We start from the raw sequence: 21,850 nt of genomic DNA, 5'->3' as shown, positions 1-21,850 counted from the left end.
AAATTTGCATCTCTCCCAGACAAGCATTCCTATAAGGCCTAGCCTTAATCAAAATCATTAATCAAAAAAATTTTAACGGACTTAAGTCTATCTCAGAGGCAGTGAATCTCACCCCAAAGGAAGAAAAAGAAGTCACTCTAGTTTTTCACACACACGATTACTCAGTTCCCTTCAACCAAGTTCAGTTCAGGTCTAGCATGCAACTCTATAGCTGAGGAGAGAAGCAAACAGCAATGAATGGCTAACAAACTAGAAAAGGAAAAGGATGATACCCCAAGTAGCTACAAAAATGTACAGCCATACAAAAACAAAACAAAATTACCATTTCAAGTCACTGACAGTGAATCAGTGAGTGCCACACATTCATTCCACCCCCAAAATTTCCTAGGAGCATCATAGCCAGATGAGAAAAGGAACAAATAAACAAGAGAACTATTCATTGGAATTAATGGTTTTTACCAGTTTCTTCAGTGAGGAAGAAACACGTATTTCCCTATTAATACAATAATCATTTGTTTATATTAATAATGTCATCATCAGAAAGTTTAAATAACTGATGCCCAAGAAGAACTCACAATAAGGACCCTTTTGCAAGACTGGAGGATTTATTCCTCCCAAGCATGTATTAATTTTTTTTTTAATAACCAGGAATCAAACTCAGGACCTTGCACTTTCCAGGTAGGTGCTTTGCCACTGAGTATATCCCTGGCCCAGCACGTATTAATTTTTAAACTTTTGAAAATGCAAGTCTGTGGAGCAAATATGTACTGCCATATGCTAACAAAGAAATCTAACTGGGCTGGAGAATAACTTGGCAATAGTTCATTTCAAGCAACTACTTAAAAGTAGGAAAGCAGACAAATTATAGTATATCCCTATTATGTAACAGTCATCATTAAAACAGCAGACATTCTAGATTAGTGACAGTAAACCTTTTAGAGGTGAGTGCCCAAACTGCAAACCAAAATCCATTTATTTATCACAAAGTACCAACACTACAATTAACCCTGAATACTGAGGTTTTAGTTGAGAAAAAACAACTCATATATTAACATCTTAAAAACAACATGTGTCATAGGTTCACCACCACTGTTCTAGAGATAAGAAAATGTTCAAAGTATAGCTAATATAAAAATTGATCATAAAAAATATAACAGTATGATCCCAAATTTACTGTAAATGTCTACTTACACATATATACAGAAACAAAGATGAGAACAATAAAGACATGCCAATATGCTGAGAGGGATTATGCCTGGGTAACAAAAGGAACACATCACCTTTACTTTTGTGTTATTTCTCTACATTTACTGACATTTCTACAGTGAACATGTCCTTTATGTAATTAGAAATTTAACACAGAAAAGTATAGTGAAATGTATTCAACATATTGAATTTGCCACATAAGAAATACTAGAATGGGTTACATTTTAGAAAAATTTCAACCAAAACAGACAAAAATCTCTTCTTGGTACTGTAAAGGCTTAATTTTTGAATCCGCCGGCAAAGATAATCATCAAAAACAAAGCATTCCCCAAAGATATCAAATGAAAAAGATAATGAAGTTCAAACCATATTCCAATTACATGCAGTAACATTTCTGAATTACTGTTGTGACAACTGCAAAGCCCGAGGTGAGATGGATTCCTACAGAATCAAAAGTCAATAGCATTCCTGTACACAAACAACAAACACACTGAGAAAGAAATTAGGGAAACCACACCTTTCATAATAGCATGTAAAAAAGTGAAATACTTAGGAATCAATCTAACAAAGGAAGTAAAGGATCTATACAGAGAAAATTACAGTACTCTGAAAAAAGAGATCAAAAAGGATTTCAGAAAATGGAAAGATATTCTTTGCACATGCATAGGAAGAACCAACATTGTGAAAATGGCCATACTCCCAAAGCTACTGTACAGATTCAATGTAATCCCAATTAAAATACCATTAGTCTACCTCACAGATCTACAGAAAACATTCCTAAAAATCATCTGGAAACAGAAGAGACTCAGAACAGCCAAAACACTCCTGAGCAACAAAGGAAAAGCAGGTAGCATCAAAATCCCTGACTTGAAATTATATTACAAAGCTACTGTGACAAAATCAGCATGGTATTGGCAAAAAAAAAAAAAAAAACAGACCTGAGGATCAATGGAACAGACTGGAAGACACAGTCACAACCACAACACACTCAGCCACCTTATCTTTGACAAAGGGGCCAAACAAGTTCACTGGAAGAAAGATAGCCTCTTTAATAAACAGTGCTGGAAAAACTGGCTCTCCACATGCTGAAGACTGAAACTAGGCCCATGTCTACCATGTACAAAACTAAGTCAAAATGGATCAAAGATCTAAATATTAAAACAAAAACACAAAATCTACTGGAAGAGAAAGTAGGTAAAAATCTTGAAGACATAGGGGCAGGCAGAGAGTTATGAACAAAAATCAAACTGCACAGGAAATACTTCAAAGAAGCAACAACTGGGATCTCATCTTTCTGAAAAGTTTTCGCACATCTAAAGAAATCACCAGCAGTAAAAAGTAAACCCACAAATTGGGTAAAAAATTTAGCCAACTGTCTCTTGGAAAAAGGACTTCTATCTAGAACATCTAAAGAATTAAAAAAAATCAGGCCCCCAAAATTCAAAGACCCAATTCAAAAATGGGCATCTGAGATGAATACACACTTCTCAGATAAAGAAATACAAATGGCAAGTAAATACATGAAAAAATGTTCAACAACATTAATCATTTGAGAAATGCAAATTAAAACAACACAGAGATTCCATCTTACCGCAGGAAAAATGACTATCATCAAGAAATCAACCAATAACAAATGCTTCTCTACTGTTGGTGGGAGTGAAGGCTGGTGCAACCACTGTGGAAATCAGTCCGGAGATTCCTCAGTAAACTAGGATTACAGGCCCCATTCAACCCAGCTATTCCCCTTTGTGTATTTTTCCAGAAGAACTAAAAACATCACACCACGATGATATATGTGCACCCCTGTTTATAGCAGCATTTGTAATAACTAAATCGTGGAAACAACCCAAATGCCCATCAACTGAGGAATGGATTTAAAAATGTGGTATTTTTATATAATGGAATATTACTCAGCTATAAAGATAGAAAACTCAACACTTTTATAGGGAAAGGAATGCAACTAGAGACCATACTCATAAGTGAAATAAATCAGATTCACATGTGCAAACATCATATTGCCTCCCTAGTGTAAGAACCTAAAAGAGTAAATATAATCTAAATGGTACAATATATATTGTGAGAGGGAAAGAAACTACTCAAAAGGAAAGAATGACTGGGATGAGGGAAAAGAGAAAGGAGAAAATATGTATATATGTATACACAAAACAGCTAAGATAATTGTGCTACTAATTTCTATTGCTTTATTGAAAGGAATAGTTAATGTTTAATTGTTTGATCAATCTTATATGCCTATATTTGTTTATTGGAGTAACCAATCTTAAGATAACAATAAGTAATACAACAACCATTGTTAATTTCCTATCACCTTGTCTGAAAATCTGTATTATTTTTATTGTTTTTATGTGGTTTTGTTTATGTCTATGTTTGTTAATGTTTTGTTTCATCTTTAAAATTTAAAAAAGTCAACAATCAAATATTAATTCACAGTTTATTTTCTAAAATACTCTCAAGATTAATGAAACAATAAAATTCATCACTGTTGGATTCCTAATTAAACATTTATTGATCACTCACTACATGCATGAGCCTAGTGATACAAACAAGATAACAGAATTCCTGATCCTCAAGAAACTGTTCTCTAAGAGATGAAATTAAAGGGGTAAGTGACAGACTAGAGGGTGGTACCAACTGTCATAGCAGCAAGGCAAGCACTTACTTATACTGGGCAACAGGGCTGGGGATTTAGCTCAGTGGCACAGCGCCTGCCTGGCAAGTGCAAGGTCGTGAGTTCAAGTCCTGGTACCACAAAAAAAAAAAAAAAAATACTGGGCCAAACTAAAAAAGTCATCAAACAGGAGATGACATTTGAGCTTTTTCAGCAAGTATTCCCTGGGCAAAAAAAGGTAGTTATGGCATTCTAGTCATATTACAAGCTGAACAAAGCAACAAAAACAGAAACTTATAAGCCTTTCTGGAAAAGGGAGAGTCGTGAAGCATATCCAGAAATTAGGTATGTTAATCAGCTTTCCATCATTCTAACAAACAAATGAGCTAAGTCAACTATTTTTTAATTTTTTTTTATTTTATGGAAAAAAGTAAAACAAAATTTCATAAAATAACAGGAGAATAACAATAGTTAATACATTGTATACTGTTACCTTTAAAGTAGTTACTCAGAGTACAAAATGTAGGCATAAAAAATTCTCCAGTTTCTAGAAGCTCCAGTGGCACAATTGGTTAGCAAGAGGTACATACATAAAATCGTTTCTAATTTTTTTTTTTATTCGCTTTGATCAATCTTGCATTCTTACATCTGGTAATCTGAGCAACTTGGTTGATGATAACAGTATGTAATACAACAACCACTGTTAATTTCCTACCATCTTGTTTTGAAATTCTGTATCATTTTTATTGTTTTTGGTTGTTTTGTGTTTGTCTTTGTTGTTGTTGTTTTATTGTGTTTTTTCCTCTTTAAGAAAAAAATTCTCCAAACAATTTTAGCACAAACTTTTCTTTTCAATGAATTAAGAAACACTAGTAGTATAACTAACGTGTATTTTTTTCCCTTTTCCCTTCCTTCCTTTCCCCTTTTCCCCATCCTAGTTCCTGTTTCCTTTTGAACAATTTCTTCCCATTTCACAATATCTATTGTACATTTTAGACCTTATTTACTCTTTCAGTTTTTCACACTAGAGAGATAATACAAAGAAAAGGTGTGTTTTTACTCACACTTGTAGAGGTCTCAGCCCACGACTGGGTAGACCTACCTATGACTTTCAGACTTTTGGTAGGGGAGTACATCATAGCAGGAACACATGGCACAGCAAATTATTCACCTCATGGCCAAAAAGCAAGAAAGAGAAAAAAGGAGGGGATTGGGATTCTACTCTCCCCTTCCAGGGTATGTACTCAATAACCAGAAGACCTCCCACTAGGTTCCATTATCTGAAAGCTTCCATCACCTCCCAATTCCACCAAGCTGAGACTATGCCTTTAACACACAGGCCTCTGGGGGACATTCCAGATCCACACTATAGCAATAAGGAATATGGAGAGAATGTCAGAGACAAAACACAAGAAAATTTTAGTATTATCCTTCCTCCTATGTATAAAGATTAAAACAGAGTTAACATTTTTCAATACTAACACTGCTTTGTCACTCCACATGCTTAAAAGCAGGTCTACAGACTCCTCTTGGGCCCATCAGTTACCTTGTTGAAACACTTTGGCCATAGGCTATTGTCAGGCTATGAGTTCATTCTAACCCTAAACACTATTAAGGTTCAAAAAGGTGGCGTGGTTGATGCTGTCATGACATGTTCATCCAGATAATCTGCATTCAAAATATAATCTGGCAAAACTCTCTTTCATATACACTAGACACTTCTTTCTAGGGCAATGTTATGGTTTATATCTAGATATCCCAATAGGTGGAGCTTTGGGGAGGTTATGAGATCATGGAAGCATTATACTTATTAGTGGATTAGTCCGCTGATGATTTTATGGCTAGATAAGAAGTGAGGCACTGTGGATGTGGCCTGAGAGCTCCCTCCTTTACTTCTCTGCTTCCTGGCTGCCACAAGAAAAACAGTTTTTCCTCCACCAGGCCTCTCTGCCATGCTGTCCTGCCTTGGGGCCAGCTGAATATGTACTGAAATGTGAGCCAAGTAAACCTCTCCTCCTTTAAGTTGTGGGTGTCAGGTATTTTGTTCTAACAATCAGGAAAGTGATTAAGACAAGCAATAAAATGTTTCTTGTCCTATTCAACATTTCTATTAGCCCCTTAGGGAAAAAGTCACTTGGATAAGGCAAGTTTATCAACTATATACAGAAAAAGGATAAAGGTCTGGGTGCAGTGGCACAGGACTATAACCTCAGCTACTCCGGAGGCTGAGGCAGAAGTATTGCAGGTTCAAGTCCACCCCAAGCAACTTAGCAAAACACTGCCTCAGAATAAAAATAGAGGGGGAAAAAGGATTAGGGGTATAGGTCAATGGCAGAGCACCTCTGGGTTCAATTCTACCACATACACATACACAAAAAGGAATTTTAAAAAAAGATAATATGTGAGATCATAAACTCAAACTTCAAAAAGACTTGACAAGTTGCACTGATAAGCCAAATACAATGGCTACAATGTCATGAAAATAAATATAGAAATCTTTAAAAGTAAAACTTGGGCAACCCATTCAGAACCCCTGTTATCTCTCAGGAGCTATTCCTATTCCCTAATAAACCCTTCCTACTTTGTCCTTTGGAATTCATTCTTCAATTTCAGGGTACATGAACTTGGCACATCTGATATCCAGCAGGTTGGGAGTTACATTTCTGCTATGTAATTTTGGAGGTCCCACCAAGGCCTTTGGAAGGAGATATGAGTTTCCTACTGCTTCATGGCACCCCCTAAATATTTTGACTGGATTCTGGATTTTGATTCATTTAAGTAATCAAAAATTGTCATCTTTTATTTGTCAGTTGCTTATATCTCGTCTTTTTGCTAAAACGATGATAGACTGCAGTTGACAGCATGGGAAGATTATGATGTTTCTTTGATGGAACATTTTATTTTTGCAGGCAGGGCATTGTATTCCTGTTTTGTATATACTGCATTTAGACTGATTAGTTGCTGAATTTACTTGTATTCCTTTCTTGACTTCTTTGGCAGTTATGAGATGTCCTGTTGTCTTATTTTGGACAGTAGCCCTGGGGAAAAGTAATGTTGGAGCTCCCCTGGTGGACTTTAAAACTTTAACTGAAATATGAATTTATAAAGCTGTGAGATGGACAGAATCTAATCTATATAGGTAATAAAATGGCCTCTTATAATAATGGGACTCCTTCACCCAATTATAAGATGATTAGCATGGCTGCCCTTCTTAGATCTTGGAGGACAGTTTCACAGGGACAGTCTGGCCTGATCCTCCTCTACACTCATGGAGGGGAATGTTGAGCCTGCACCACCTCAGTTTCCTCTCCAGTTTGATCCTCCTTTGGTGAAGAGACAGTCTTAGCTCTTGAATTTCCCCACTCTAGCTTTCCCAATCTGAAAGTGATCATCCATGGGTAGACTGTCTCATTAACTCAATGTGATTGGATGAGGAGAAAATTTTCTTTTTGTTAATCTCTTTTCCATTTGTTTAGAGGTACTTTTCCATTTGTTTAGAGGTCTCTCTCTGCTAAAGATCAGAGAGAGACCCTAAAAAGGTTTTAGTCAGCCTCTCTCCTCTTTCTAACAACTAAAACTCTCAAGTTGAGCCCATAAAAAATAATCATTTGTCTATAAAAATGCAAAAGACAGAAAACCATCTTAGACAAGGAACACAAACCTCCATCCCTGGGACAGATGAGACTTCAGAATTTCTCTCATCTAGGAGGACACATATAAAGGCAAAGTCCCCCCGCAATGTCCTGAGTGAAGTTTCCTGTCCCGTGGATGCAGGAAACTGGCCCTGCAACCCAGAAGAAAGAACAGACCCCTGGGTGACACCAGAGGGAGTTATTTTCAAAAATGCAACACTGGCGGGCTCCAAATCACATTCCGTTCAAGGGAGGATTTGTAAACTGCTGTTTAACCTCTCTTTCAAAACTGAAGTGCAAAAACTCAATCCACCTAATGCCATGGCTCCCCTCTTATGGCTGGCTGGGATCACATCCCAAGCCAAGCAGATACAACTGGCAGATTGAGTGATATCTGACACTATTCACGGGACTTGGTAAAGTCTATGGACTTGAACCAGGAAGGAGCCCAGTGGTTTACTTTTCTCCCTTTCTCTTTCATTCCCTCACTCTCAAAAAGGCCCCAACCTCCCAGATCTCCCCACTCCTAGGTATGGTTCTCTTCATTTATGTGTGTAGCAGAGGGAAGATACTGGCATATATACTTCTGCTAATGAGTACAGGCTTTCAAAATGAATTTTGAGTAAAACCTAGCCTTGTCTTGCTGAAAGCAGCCTAGGTGTCAGTATAAAAACACTTTTTTGCCCTAGGCCCCAAGCATGGGATTTTTCTGCCTCATTACATGCCTCTATGTATCCCTGGAGGTGATAGATTTCTTTCACAGGCTGGAATTTTAGAACTTCTCAATTCAGAGCCTTAAAATAAAATTAGAAAGTAAGCACCAAACAAAATAGTTGGAACACTTCCAATCTGCCCTTTGTGTTTCAGAGAGAATAATGTAACAAAGATTGTCATACTAAAATGCTACATGACCCCTGATCTCAAGTTTTCTCTGTAAAACTTTATAATTGTTACCTGTTAACATTCTGTAGGGATTCAGCTTCTAAGATAATCATGGTTGGAACAGTTCATCAGTCATACTATGTAATTACTCAAGGTACTCCATATCTAGATAATATCATAAACTTAAACCTATTGCTCCCACTATAATACTGATGTAACCAAACCTCTCATCTGAATGCTCAACCAATGAGGTTTAGAGACCAAACTAGAAAGGTAACTGAACTAAGAGGACAGCCAATATTTTGGCTCTGGCCCTCCAAGGTCAACAAGGACCCAGGAAATGAGGGGACTTTTACAAAGTCCTGCACCTTTGGTAAGTCACCCAATCTTCTGAGCAGGGACACTGTTGGACCCCAGCAGCGCATAAAAAGGAGGGTCACCAAAGAAAGAAAATTTGCCCATGCCTTCATGGGAAAGCTACATGGTCAAGCCACATCAAGTGGCAGATCAAGTGATAACTGACACTATTCAGATTATTTGCCCCTGAAATTAGCTACATGGTCAAGCAAGACCATGACCCATCCTGGCAGCTGACACTGACAGGAGTTGTGATACTCTGCATATGGTTCCAAAAGTAACGCCTACAGAGACTTAACTAACCTCGATATATAGCAAGAGGTTAATTTTAATCAATACAGGTCTCGCTTTAACTTGGTCTTAAACACCCAGCAGAAAAGTATAACTAAAAGATATATAAGAATAAAATCACAGTAATAAAAGTGAAATATAGAAAGGGGCACCAATCACTGACCCCTGCTGTCAGTTTCCAGCTACACCTGTAACTGATAACTGTTACAGTCCAGTGAGACTAGAAAACTACAGCTGTAAAGCTCAGCAAGAATCTTTAAATCCCTTAGCTAAAATTGTCCATCAAAACCACCAAAATCTCAATCTTCTTACAGCTAAAACTGGAGACTTGTGAAAAGAAATATCAGACTTATAGATAAGTTCAATCAGTAGAAAGATTTAAGAGACAGCTGGTTACAATCACTATTCCAATCCCTTAAAAGCAGCATGTGGACAGGGCTCTTTTCCCCAGTCTCCAATCTGCCTTTCCATTCTAGTGCTCATGCTTTGATTGTACATGCCTTAATCTCTTGGGAAAACGTGTTTATTCTTGCCTCTGGGCAGAAATTGAATCAACAACAAATGTGTCAGACTCTTACCAGGATCCACTAGATTGACCTTGTAAAGGCAGTTCATAACTGTAAACCCCAACTTCTATCCAAGGCCCCTCAGATTAGCTCTCTGGAGAAGACCCTTAACTGCAATCTCCCCTACACTGACCCTTCTCAGCTTACAGTAGCTAGATTGAAACTTCACCCATTCTCCCCCTAGTTGCAGTCAGGGGTACTTCTTCAGTGGGGGATACATTATAGGCAGCTAAAATAAATAAAAATTAATATACAGTCAGAAAGGGATAGGGCTTTCAAGGAAGTCAGTGGAGATGGGGACATCAGAATTGTCACTGGAGGCAGAAAAAGACAAGGCCTCAAGATAAAGTCATAATGGGGTGAATGGAAACTCGAGATTATACTATAATTGGTACCACCCATTCTATTAAGTCCAGATATACAACAGACACCTGCATGGGTGACCTCAACACCTGGGCCCATCCCTTCACCAAAACATTCCTCTTTTAGAAGTCACAAATAACCCAAGGTGTAGGGAACTCACTGGTCTCAGTGTACCCTGGGGAGGAACAGCAGGTATGAGAAGATAGACAAGAGACAAGAGCTGGGTCAGGTGGAGGCAACCTGACCTCTTACCTATTAAGTAAGGGACATGAACAACAGCAGTAGGGATGTTTATTTATACCTTTGCAAAGTCATTGTCACAAGAGGCAAGGTTGCCTAGCAACTAATGACTGTATTGTCCAGGCAGGATGCTTTTCTTAAGACTGAGGTAGCCTGACTGCTTTAGCCACTATGTCCTTACCTTGCTTCCACACATCTAACCAATTTCCAACTTCAGCCACTCCCAACATCTCTCTCTTCTCTGTTTTGTAAATGGTGGGTGTGTAATTGAAGCTGGAAAAGCTGTGCTTAGAGACTATAGTCTAAATATCCATAACAGTGGTCAGTTACCAGTCTAGCTGGCAACTGTCAGAAGTTGCTGGTGACTTGAACCTTTTACAGCTAACATATTACTATGGCATTGCTTTTTATACATCTTGTGGCTACCCTTTTTTGTCAGATGTTTAAGACCAAGTTAAAATGATGCCTGTACTAATAAAAATTGACTTTTTGATATCTATCAAGGTCAGTTAAATCTCCTCAGGAAAATCACCTTGGCAGCAGAGGTTCTCTTATATCCTGAATCCTCACTGACCTCGGAGGGCTAGAGCCAAAATATTGATTATCCTCTTAGCCCAATCTATCTCTCTAATTTTTGGTCTCCAAACCTCAGTTGTTAAACATCCAGAAGAAATGATTAATGACATTATGTTGTAATGGAGGCAGTAAGCTTAATATTACTATCTTATCTGAATAGCAAATATCTTAGAACATAAAATGGAACCATTATTTTCTAACAACCATGGATATCCTAATATTTAAATCCTTATAGAATTTTAACAGACAACAGTTACATATTTTTACACAGAACCATACATAACATTGCCACATGACAATCATAATAACATTTTGTAACATACCTAATTTTTCACTTTTACATGGCATAACCCTTTTAACCAATCATCTCTATCTAATACATAAGAAGCTTTTACCTAATTTGTGGTCCTTTAATGGAATGTACATCACAGAAGTTTTTTGTTAAAGGTAGAGGTCTGAATCTGAAGGAAAGTTTTATCACAATAAGCAATCCTTGTTTTACATTTTGGAAGACCTGTACATCTACACTCATGCATACATTTAATACACCATGAGATTAGCACTAATGAATTGCCATACACACCTTTATTAATTTAGTTTTGTATTAAGAGCATCTTTTACAAGAAAACTTTATTGTAATTTTTCATAGAAGACTTTACTTTGACCAAATGACCAAATTATTGGGGTATCTTCCAAGAGACTATGGAGATCACCAGGGGCTCCTTATTAATAAACAAAGGTTGGCCACCCTGTATTCACCAATTAGAGATCTGTCCAATCATCTCTCCCCACTCTAAGGAATTTCTGTTTAATTCTCTTATATTTTTTAATGAGCTGTTAGTAAGCTAATTTTGATATCACTTAGACCAGCTAGTAACTCAGGCGAAAGCATGCTTTTAAGTCTATAACCCAAATTGTATTATGAACAAATGATAAAAGAAAAATTATTGAGCTCAAATAAAAAGAGGAACAGCTGTTCACAAAATGACAAATAGACAAATAACAAGTACACAGAAAAACAAACAACATCTTTACAAAATCAGAGGACAAAATCAGGCATGGTAGCCCATGCCTGTAATCCCAGCACTTGGGAGGCTGAGACAGGAGGGTCACTGTGAGTTTGAGGTGAGCCTTGGCTACAAAATGAGTTCAAAGCCAGCCTGAAGTGTATAGTGAAACCCTGTCTCTTGACAAAAAAGATCAAAAAAAAAAAGAAATCAGAGTGCACTCAAATATATTTTTGACCAATGTGAATTATTGTAACTCTATTACAATTTTAGAAATTCATAATTATAAACAGACTAGTCAGATTTTGTTTGTCAATTAGCAGAGACCTCTTATCAGAAAAATTTTGGAAGGAGTGGAATCTGTTATCTATGATAAATATGCATATTTTATATTTTATTGTCTTAAAAATATTAATTTTTAACTAAAGTATCTCCATATACTCTGTCACCTATTTAGATCTTAGATTTCCACTCTGTCAGTTTCTTCAAGAAGCCTCAGGTCAAATCTAGCCCCATCGCTGTCAACTTCTTCTCCAGAGCTGGCCTTATAATTATGCTCTAGCAAAACACAAACGTATCCTCAACACCAAGTTAGCTATTTTTGCTTTACCTGATTGGATTGTCTTTCTGCTGCTGTACTTCCATCTTTTGTAAAATTTTAAAAATTTAATAGTATATATTGACAAGTAAAGTCTATTATGAGATGTGAATTTTGTAGGGAAAGAGTCTCTCTTTTGTTTACTGATCATACAGTGAGAAACCTGTATCCTATATTTTGGAAGAGGAAGCCATCATATAGCCTCCCTTAACCTAAGATGACCCATCTGTGAAAACAGAAGCAAACTGAATTAACTTGTCTGAAGGATAATGACAATTAATAACACCAGAGAAATTAGCCCAAAAGCTGAATGGAGCCAATTAATATCACCAAATAAGTCTGAAAATCATTTTAGATTGATCAGAACAGTTTAAGGTAAATTGTCTTTGTTAGATAAATTGACCCAAATATGAAGTTGACCCAAATACGAAAAAGTTAACATAGTCTGTACCTCTTTGGAGGCCACCACTAGGCCTGCAATTATTTAAATAGGATGTCAGAATCAAGCGACTGTTTAAACCCCACAGTTTTTATTTTGTTTTTTTGGTTTGGTTTGGGTTTTTTTTTTTTTTGGTTTTTTGGTTTTTTCCAGTACCAGGAATTAAACTCGCGACTTTGCACTTGGCAGGCAGGCACTGTGCTGCTGAGCTAAATCCCCAGCCCCCACCCCACAGCTTTTATATTGTACTCCAAACTTTTACATTTGTAAAACACTAAAGCTTTTTCATACCAATTTAACTTAGGACCGTAAAACAGGCAATCAACATCACTAGGAATCACAAGAGCACCAAAGACTTATAAAACCTTTTAAATTAGCAGCATATCCCATATATGATGTCAAGAAGAAAACTGTAATTAAAACAAGACAATTTTACTAGCTGTGTAATTTCATGTATCATTTTTGTTGTTTCTGTGTTGTTCTGATTTTGTCTTCATTGTAGTTTTAATTTTTTTTTACTTTTTAAAATAAAAAAAAATTTTAAAAAGCAAAGTAAAATAAAATTAGGAAATTTTTACTGTAACTATAAAAGACTAAAGCCATCACTGAAATATACATTTTTTGAGACAAGGGGCAAAGTTTCTATTTATGAGAATTATTATTTTTAAGTATCTTTTTTTTTTAGCAATACCATAGCTTTAATTAGATCAATATTCACTGTTTACATTATTATGGTTATGTAATGATATGTACAGGTAAGCCATTTATGCTATTACTTGTTCCTGAAGAGTGTAACGGTTTATAATTCTTGGTGTTAATGATCTAGCTTTTTGGTTTTTACTTAGTTTTCTTTGTATTCTTCACTAATGCAACATCAACATTTTCCCTTGTCCGAAAAATCTGCTCACTCGTATTAGATATACCATTTCTCCGCATCACTGTCAGGAATTCTCTCCTGGAGCCTTCTGGCCTTCTTTCCTCTAGACTAGTTCATGGTTCTCACAGCTTGTTGGTATTCTGAGGTCCTGTGTGACCCCATCCCAGGAATCTTCTTCACTTCTCTCTGAGGGGGTTCTATTACCTACATTATTGAGCTCTTTTTTCTTCTTGGCTTGCTCCCTGAGTTTCAGTGGATCACATCTTTGAGCAGTTTCCTGAGAAACAGTGCAAAGTAACACAAAATTTCAACATCATGCACATCTGGAGTAATTCATGTTATCCTCACACTTGATTGACACTTTGTCTTAGAACAGAATTCTAGGTTGGAACAATGCACCCTAGAATTTTGAAGACATTGCCCCTATGCCTGTATTGTTGCCCAATGTGTAATGCCACTGTAATTCTTGATTCTTTGTACGAATTTTTTATTTTTTCTCACTGAAAATATCATAGGTCTTTCTTTGAACCCAGAGTTATGAAATTTGACAATAATGTCTACTAGAGTGAGTTTATTTTCATTCATTGTTCTTCTATTTAATGGACACTTTCAATCCGGAGACTCATATCTTTAAAATCTATACAATTATAAAGAATTGAGCCGTTAAATGTCTTCCTCTCTCTATCACTGCCAATTATCCACATGTTGGATTTACTGGAAAGGCCCTGGTTTTTTTCATTTTTTTATTAGTATGTTCATATTTGCAGTGCATGTTTACTTTCCTGGGAATTGGTACACATACATAATACATTTTCATTCCTTTTTTCATCCTATTTCATTTCCTCTCACCCCTTCCATCCATTTCTTGGGCCCTCTCTTTTTTTTAATGTTTGAAATACATAATGTTTCCAGTCCTTGTGTGGAGTTGGTACATGTACATACACATCTAATTTTCAAAATCATTTTTCCTCAAAATCTGTTCCTACCTCATTTTTGCACCAGCCTATGGCAAACACTCTTGAATTTATTTTCCATCCTTTTTGTATTAGTTTTTAATTTGTTATTATAGTCTTGATTTCTGCAAGTTTTGTTTTTGTTCCCCAAATGCAGCTATTTAGACAGAAAATACCATTCTTGTTTTATAGATGCAGTATCTTCTTTTATCACTTTGAGAATATTAGTTTTTTTTGTTTTATTCTTCATCTCTCCCTATGAGTTCAAGCAACTGTATTTCCTCCAAGTCTCCTTTCCTCCCTCCCTTCCCCCTCCCACACTTTTCTCACTCCTTGTATTTAATGGATGCTTCCCTCCTTCCCTCCCTTCATCCCTTCTTTCCTCCTCTTCCTGTTTGTTTCTTTTGGTCTCTGTCATTAATGCTACAATTTTTCCTCCCATTTTTGATGCTCTCAGGGTGCCTAATCCTGCTGAGGGAAGTTGTATGATAGAACTGATTGGAAGTTCTGATCCTGTGCATGGACCTGTCACTAGGGATTCTCTTTGTCCGTATCTTTAGGTCCTTTCTCTTAAACTACTCAGATTCTTCAGAAAGGGACATTCCTATCTTCCACGTGGAGCATGTGTATTAGTTCACAGAAGTTTCAGTCCATAGTGGGCAGGCTCTAAGACAGGGCAGCATGGCAGAAGGGCATGGCAGAAGAGAAAGAACTTTGATATGTGCTTTAGAGGCCTAGGGAAGCCTCTCTTGTGTTTCCTCAAAACACAATTTGCTGAGGTCCATTGGGCTGTACCACATGTTAGGATGACAGTGATGTGTAGGGCCGGGCATTCAGTCTTCCAAGTCCTCAGAAGTATGGCTGTTGTATGCATTTACAAAGGATGGCGTTTCCCTGCCAATTCATCATACTACTTCCTCCATCCTACAGCACACAGTGGAGGCGTTAAGGCCGCGCGGGGCCACCGCAAGCTGTCCGGGAGGGCGGCGCCCCTGCTGCCTAGCTACGCTTGCGCGCAGCGGGGGGGCGGGGCATGGGAGCAGGTGGCAGGGGCCTGGGCAAGGCCTGGTCCCGATCCCTTAAGTAATCTTTTAAGTATCTCCATTAATGTAAATCTTAGGAAATAGGATTTTTTTTAACTAAAGGCAAAATGCTTTTATCTTGAGGATGCAAACAGTGCTTTAAATTAATCACCTTAAGGGGAAAATGGAACCGCTTCTCTTTTAGTGTCAACTGTAATAGAGAAAGAGAGAGAAAACCCACTCTATTCCCTATGAGGCTTTATTCCCTGCTGCATGGCCTTCTGCATCCCTCCAGGTTATCAATCTAGCACTTCTGTTACTGTGGACCTGTAGCTGCCATACCTGGAGGCCATCCGCACTTGTGTCTAAAAGCCCTTTAAAATGTTTTTTCTTTAACTAATCAATTTTATCTTTGAACCTAAATCCTTGGATCCCTTTTATTTACTTATAATTTTTTAAGTTTTGTCAAGGAAAGAATGACGAATTGAGCAATACAAGAGTCTGGGATGATTTGAACAAGGTTTTGTTCCTGACTGGCTGCAGCCTTTATTCCACTGCCTCGGAGCTGGGCGAGCTGCTAGCAGTGGCTCCTGTCTTAGTGCCGCGAATGAGCTCCCTCATCCACATTCCCCTTCCCCAAGCAAATGCCAATAGGCAGGCCGTGTGGCACCCAAGTTTTTCTTGGCGCACCAGTTGTCATTCCTGCTCTGGGCTCCCACTCTGGCCACAAGATGTTCCATTTTTCCCGAATTCCAAGCGCAGGTGCCGGTTGCACAACTTCCAGTGCCAAAAGCATGCACAGCCGCGCCGATGCTGGTACCAGTGGCAGCAGGGGAGAGCCAGGGTACGCCACGGTCATGTCCTGCCCATTCAGTTCCAGGAAGTTGGTGGCATGCACCAGTGGCTGCGGCTGGACTGAGCATGTAGACACACAGGCAGCTGGGAAATCCCAGTTAGGTCTGCCTAGGACCCGAGCTCTAGGCCCTCCCTCAACCCGGTTTGAGCCCCTCCCCCTGGCAGTGGTGCCACCTCCACACTGCTGGGAACTAGCCTCACGCTATTTAACAGAATTCTGCCTTTTTCATCTGGTTGAGCAAAGCTAGAGGGTTTAAGCTCTACCTGCATCACTATTGCTCTGCTCTTTGTCCCATTCAGGCTTGGGACTTGATTTTAAAGTACAGTTCCCAGCTGAACCCTTTGTGATTTTAAAACCCCTTCTAACCACAGTCCAGAAAAGAAAGGTAAATACAGGAACCAAGAAAACAACAAACATTTTTATATACATGTGTGTACATCTATAAACATCTGTGGTTGCTGAGATACTGTTCCATTTTTAACTACTAGTAATTCAATATACTTTTCTCCTTTTTGGCTTCTCTTAAACCTATTTCTCTCTTTGAGCTTGTTTATCTTTCCGGCCTTAGTGAACCCACTTCTGGCCCTACTGAACCCATTTCTAACCCTAATAAAGCTTCCATCCGCATGCTTTACACTTGATGTGCTAATACCACACACTCCAGTGCTGAATATTGGCTCTCACTAACGCGCTTCCCTATCCCGTTGTGCGCACTCCAGAAGCACTGCCCACTTACTCTCTCTCACTGGGTCCCTGTTCGGGCACCAAATGCAGGAAACTCAGTCTCTCGGTGTACCCCAAGAAGGAATGGTGGCAGGTATGAGGAAAAGACAGACAAGAGACAAGAGCTGGGTCAGGTGGAGGCGACCGCTTACCTATCAGGTTAAGAGGACCTGAACAACCACAGTAGGGACATTTATTTATATCTTTGTAAAGTTAGTACCACAAAAGGCAAGGCTGCCTAATGACTAATGACTGTATTGTCCAGGCAGGATGTTTTTCTCAAGACTGAGGTAGCTTGACTGCTTTAGGCATTATGGCCTTATCTTGCTTCCACACATCTTACCAATTTCCAGCTTCAGCTCTTCTGAACACCAAGGTTAACGATGTCAGCCATATGCCCCTGCCACATGTCCCACTTCCCTATTGGGTCACTATTAGGTAAGAGGCTGTACTTGTAATCTTATTGGTTGTTACAGTTTGATCCATGTTGTACTCACCTTGTGATTTTACCCTAAAAAACATTCTCAGAGAAATGACCTCAGTGGCAACCAACTACAGATTCCTCCTGTCTCTCAGGAGCTATTCCTATTCCCCAATAAACCTTTCCTACTCTTAAAAAAAAAATAAAAATAAAACTTAAAACAGGATAGAGGAAATACAACTTGACTTCACTTCATATGAAATAAAGCCTAGAGTTTAGCTGTTAGACATTCAATATGAGAATTACTGTGAAATGGCAGCTTAAAAGTCTCCAAAACTCACACTTCAAGCCATACTAACAAAAATGGTCAATTTAATGTTACAAATATTTATATAAAATCTCCTACATGCCTTATATAGAGTTATAGCTGCCAAGAATAAAACAAAAAATATGGTACAAGCCAGGCATGGTAGCACACGCCTGTAATCGGAGGCTGAGGCAGCAGGATCGTTGGGAGTTGAAGACCAGCATAGGCTACAAAGTGAGCTCAAGGCCAGCCTGAACACCACAGTGAGACCCTGTCTCAAAAAGACAAAAAAAAAAGTACAATCTACTTTTAAGAGTTTATAGCCTAGAGAAATGCTTTTTAATGACAGATTGCAATAATCAATTGAATGACTCACCACCAATATTTTAATGAAACAGAAATGAACAGAAAATATAACTATATACTTTACAAAGTACACAGTAAGAATAAGCACTATATAACAAATCTTACCTTCTTAATGCATATATATGTGTGTGTATATATATATATATCTATATACATAGGTACATAATAGCAATTTTTAATTTATTTATTATAGTTCATAATCAAAATCTAAAAAAATATTAGTTTGATGGAAGAGAATAAAGTAAACATACCACTATAAAGTAAAAATAATAGAATAAAATATGCATGATTAGACACAGACCCTGTCTCAAAAAAAAAATATATATATATACATACACATACATAATTAGAAAGAGAGAGTTATGGGTCAAAGATCTAGAAGAAGATTTACAAAGATAGCAATATATGAGAAGACTTGACAGGAAATAGTTCAAGAAATAAAAATATGAGAGAAAGGCATTCTACGTATGAAGAATAATATAAGCAAAGACAGAATGAAGCATGTAAGAATCATGTAAGCTAGGCATAGTAGCACATACCTGTAATGCCGACACTCTCGGAGGTTGAGGCAGAAGGATCTTAAGTTCAAGCCCAACCTGGACAACATAGCAACTCAAAAAATACCAGTCTCAAGATAAAAAATAAACAAGGATAGGGATATAAACTCAGTGCAAAAACCCTGAGTTATATCCCAATTCCACAAAAATGTGTTTAACACATAATAAATAGTTCCAGCACATAGCAGCACCAGTATAAATAAATCCAGACAGAAAACTGGGAAAGCTCAGTTTGGCTAAAGTACAAGTCAACAGATGAAGTAAATTTGAGCCATAATGTAAAAATGGTGGACATAGAGTAAACACTTAATGAATACTAGCTATTCCAACTTGTTTGAGCTCTGGAGCCTTGAACTGTATTATCCCTTACAGTTCTAAAATTTCATAAATTACTGATGGGCTATAATCAAGTTATTTATATGCATAGAACAAGAACTTATAAGAATATATAGGGAAGCCATGCTTGTAATCCCAGCACTCTAGAAGGCTGAGGGATGGGGATCACAAGTTAAAGCCCACCCTGGGCTATAAACCCTTAAAAGTAGATTGTATCATATTTATTATGGTATTTTTGGCAGCTGTACCTTTCTATTAGGTATTTAGAAGGTTTTATATGTGTATTTGCGACATTGGATTGGACACTTTTGTTAATACGGTACTAAGCATCTCAAAATAAAAACAGGCTAAGGATATACCTCAGTGTAAAGGCTCTGGATTCCACCACCAGTACCATACTGTAAAAAACTGTACAGGGAGTTATTAATTCTATTTAATAACAATTCCTAATTACAGCTGTCTCAACAATCTATACCATAAAGTTCCATGCTTATTCACATTTTTGTTTTGTGCAGTATTAGGGGCCTTTTGTGCAGAAACCAGGGCCTTTGCACTGCGATACAACCCTAGCCCTTTTATAATTTCAAGTTCTGACAAAGTTGCTTAGTTACCCAGGCTAGGTTCAAACTTCCAATCCTCCTGCCTTGGCCTCTCAAAATTCTGGGATTACAAGTGTGCATCCAGTTTATTATGTTTTCACTGTACTTCAATCATCAGCAAGGGCTGGTAAATGAGTTTTGAAGGGAGAGAGAAAAATAAAAGCAGGAGGTTGAGATTTTACTATATCAGAGATAAACAAGAAAATAAAAAGCTTCTGAATGACATAACTCAATAAAAACATTACTTTTACTGAAGTGTAATAATGTATGAGACAACAAATCAACTGCAAGTACTTGAGCCAGAAGTAAAATGATTTAGGGATGATTTATGCACTAAAAAAATTTTTCACAGAGCTTTTATGTGAAAAAGAGAGACATCTTGCTTTTCCATATAAAATCTGTGAAGAGAGGGTATACAAGACACTTGAGAATAAAATCATCAAAAGTTTTGTTCATTATAGTAAAAGCATAATGCTGAAATTAAAATCCTAATATAGGATGTACCCAAGCACAAATTGGGAATAATTTCATATCATTCTTATAATCAAGGATAAAAACACAAGAATTCAAACATGATTCAAAATACAAACTTAAAAATTAAAAGTCAGCACCAATATAAAAATATGATATGAATACAAAGTACCTTAAGAACCTCAATGACCATTCTTTTCAGACCACAATGCTTCAGAATGTATCATTTAGAATATGTCTAAAATTGCTAGACAGAAAATGGCGCCATGTTTATAACTTACCTTAATGTTTCCAAAGCAAATTCTAGCACTGCATGATCAAGTGAACTGTAAATCTGAAGTCTAGTTAATAATGCTGCATATTAACTTTTTATAAAAAATATTAAACTGGCAATACACAGTATGGTTATCACACAGCTATAGCCCCAGCTACCTAGGAGACTGAGATGGGAAGTTTGCTTAAGCCCAGGACTTTAAAACCAGCCTGGGCAATCTAGTGAGAACTCATCTCAAAAAGAGACAAAAATGTTGATTGCTCTATAGAATAAGACATCAAACAAAAATCTCTCCATCTGAAAAGCCACTCAATACACGTTTAGTAAATTCAACTTCTCTTCTCCCTACTACAATGTCTTAAAAGAGGGCAACAGTACCCTACATCCTCCTCAAAGCATTATAAAAATCTCCTTCTGAATTTGTTATGCCCTGTATCTGTACTCATCAATGTAAACCATTACATTCTGAAGCAAATACTTCAGCTAAGTACTATTTAGTCTTATAAAATGTCCAAAATAGGAAAAAAAAAATCCTTACACATATCCATTTTAAACGGCAATATTTGTAAAATATACTCAACTTTCAAGCCAGAGACATACACTATGGATAAAGTTCACTTAGACGCAACATACTATAATAAAAGAATCTGTGGCTTAGAATCCTAAAATTCTGGGTTCAAATCTTTTTTTTTTTTTTTTTTTTTTTTTGGTTTTTCTCCGGTACCGGGAACCAAACTCACGACCTTGCGCTTGCCAGGCAGGCGCTTTGCCGCTGAGCTAAATCCCCAGCCCCATGGGTTCAAATCTTAACTAACACTTACTAGATTAAGACCTTAGATTGGCCTCTAACTTCTATTTTAAGTCTCAAGTAACAAACATGTGACGCTCCCAGTAAAAACTAAACTCCTGATCATAAAACTTCAAGCATATCCTCATTTTTCCTTTTTTTTCTTGGTACCAGCAATTGAACTCAACCTCTCGCTTGCCAGGCAGGCGCTGTGCCACTGAGCTATATCCCCAGCCCCTCATTTTTCAAAACAAGTCCTGGACATATGACATTCTCTCTAACCCTAGTGGATGCCTTTACCTCCACAAGAGATATTAGGGCTCTTCCAGAGTCTTCAAAGGATGGGCTTCCCTCAAGGAACAAAGTTACTAAAGAGTCCACTGCCCTGAGACTATTTCAATGAGCTATAGTCAGTATACCAACAGATTCAGTCTAATTTTGTGAATACTTGTTTCAGATCAGGTTCCATGGACCTACCTACTCTCTCCCATCTTCAGACTCCTCTGGACCACAAGATC

This window comes from Chinchilla lanigera, unplaced genomic scaffold (genome assembly GCF_000276665.1).
Source record: "Chinchilla lanigera isolate Chin_1 unplaced genomic scaffold, ChiLan1.0 scaffold00131, whole genome shotgun sequence".
NCBI classification, from domain to species: domain Eukaryota; kingdom Metazoa; phylum Chordata; class Mammalia; order Rodentia; family Chinchillidae; genus Chinchilla; species Chinchilla lanigera.
This window is presented reverse-complemented; position numbering follows the sequence as displayed.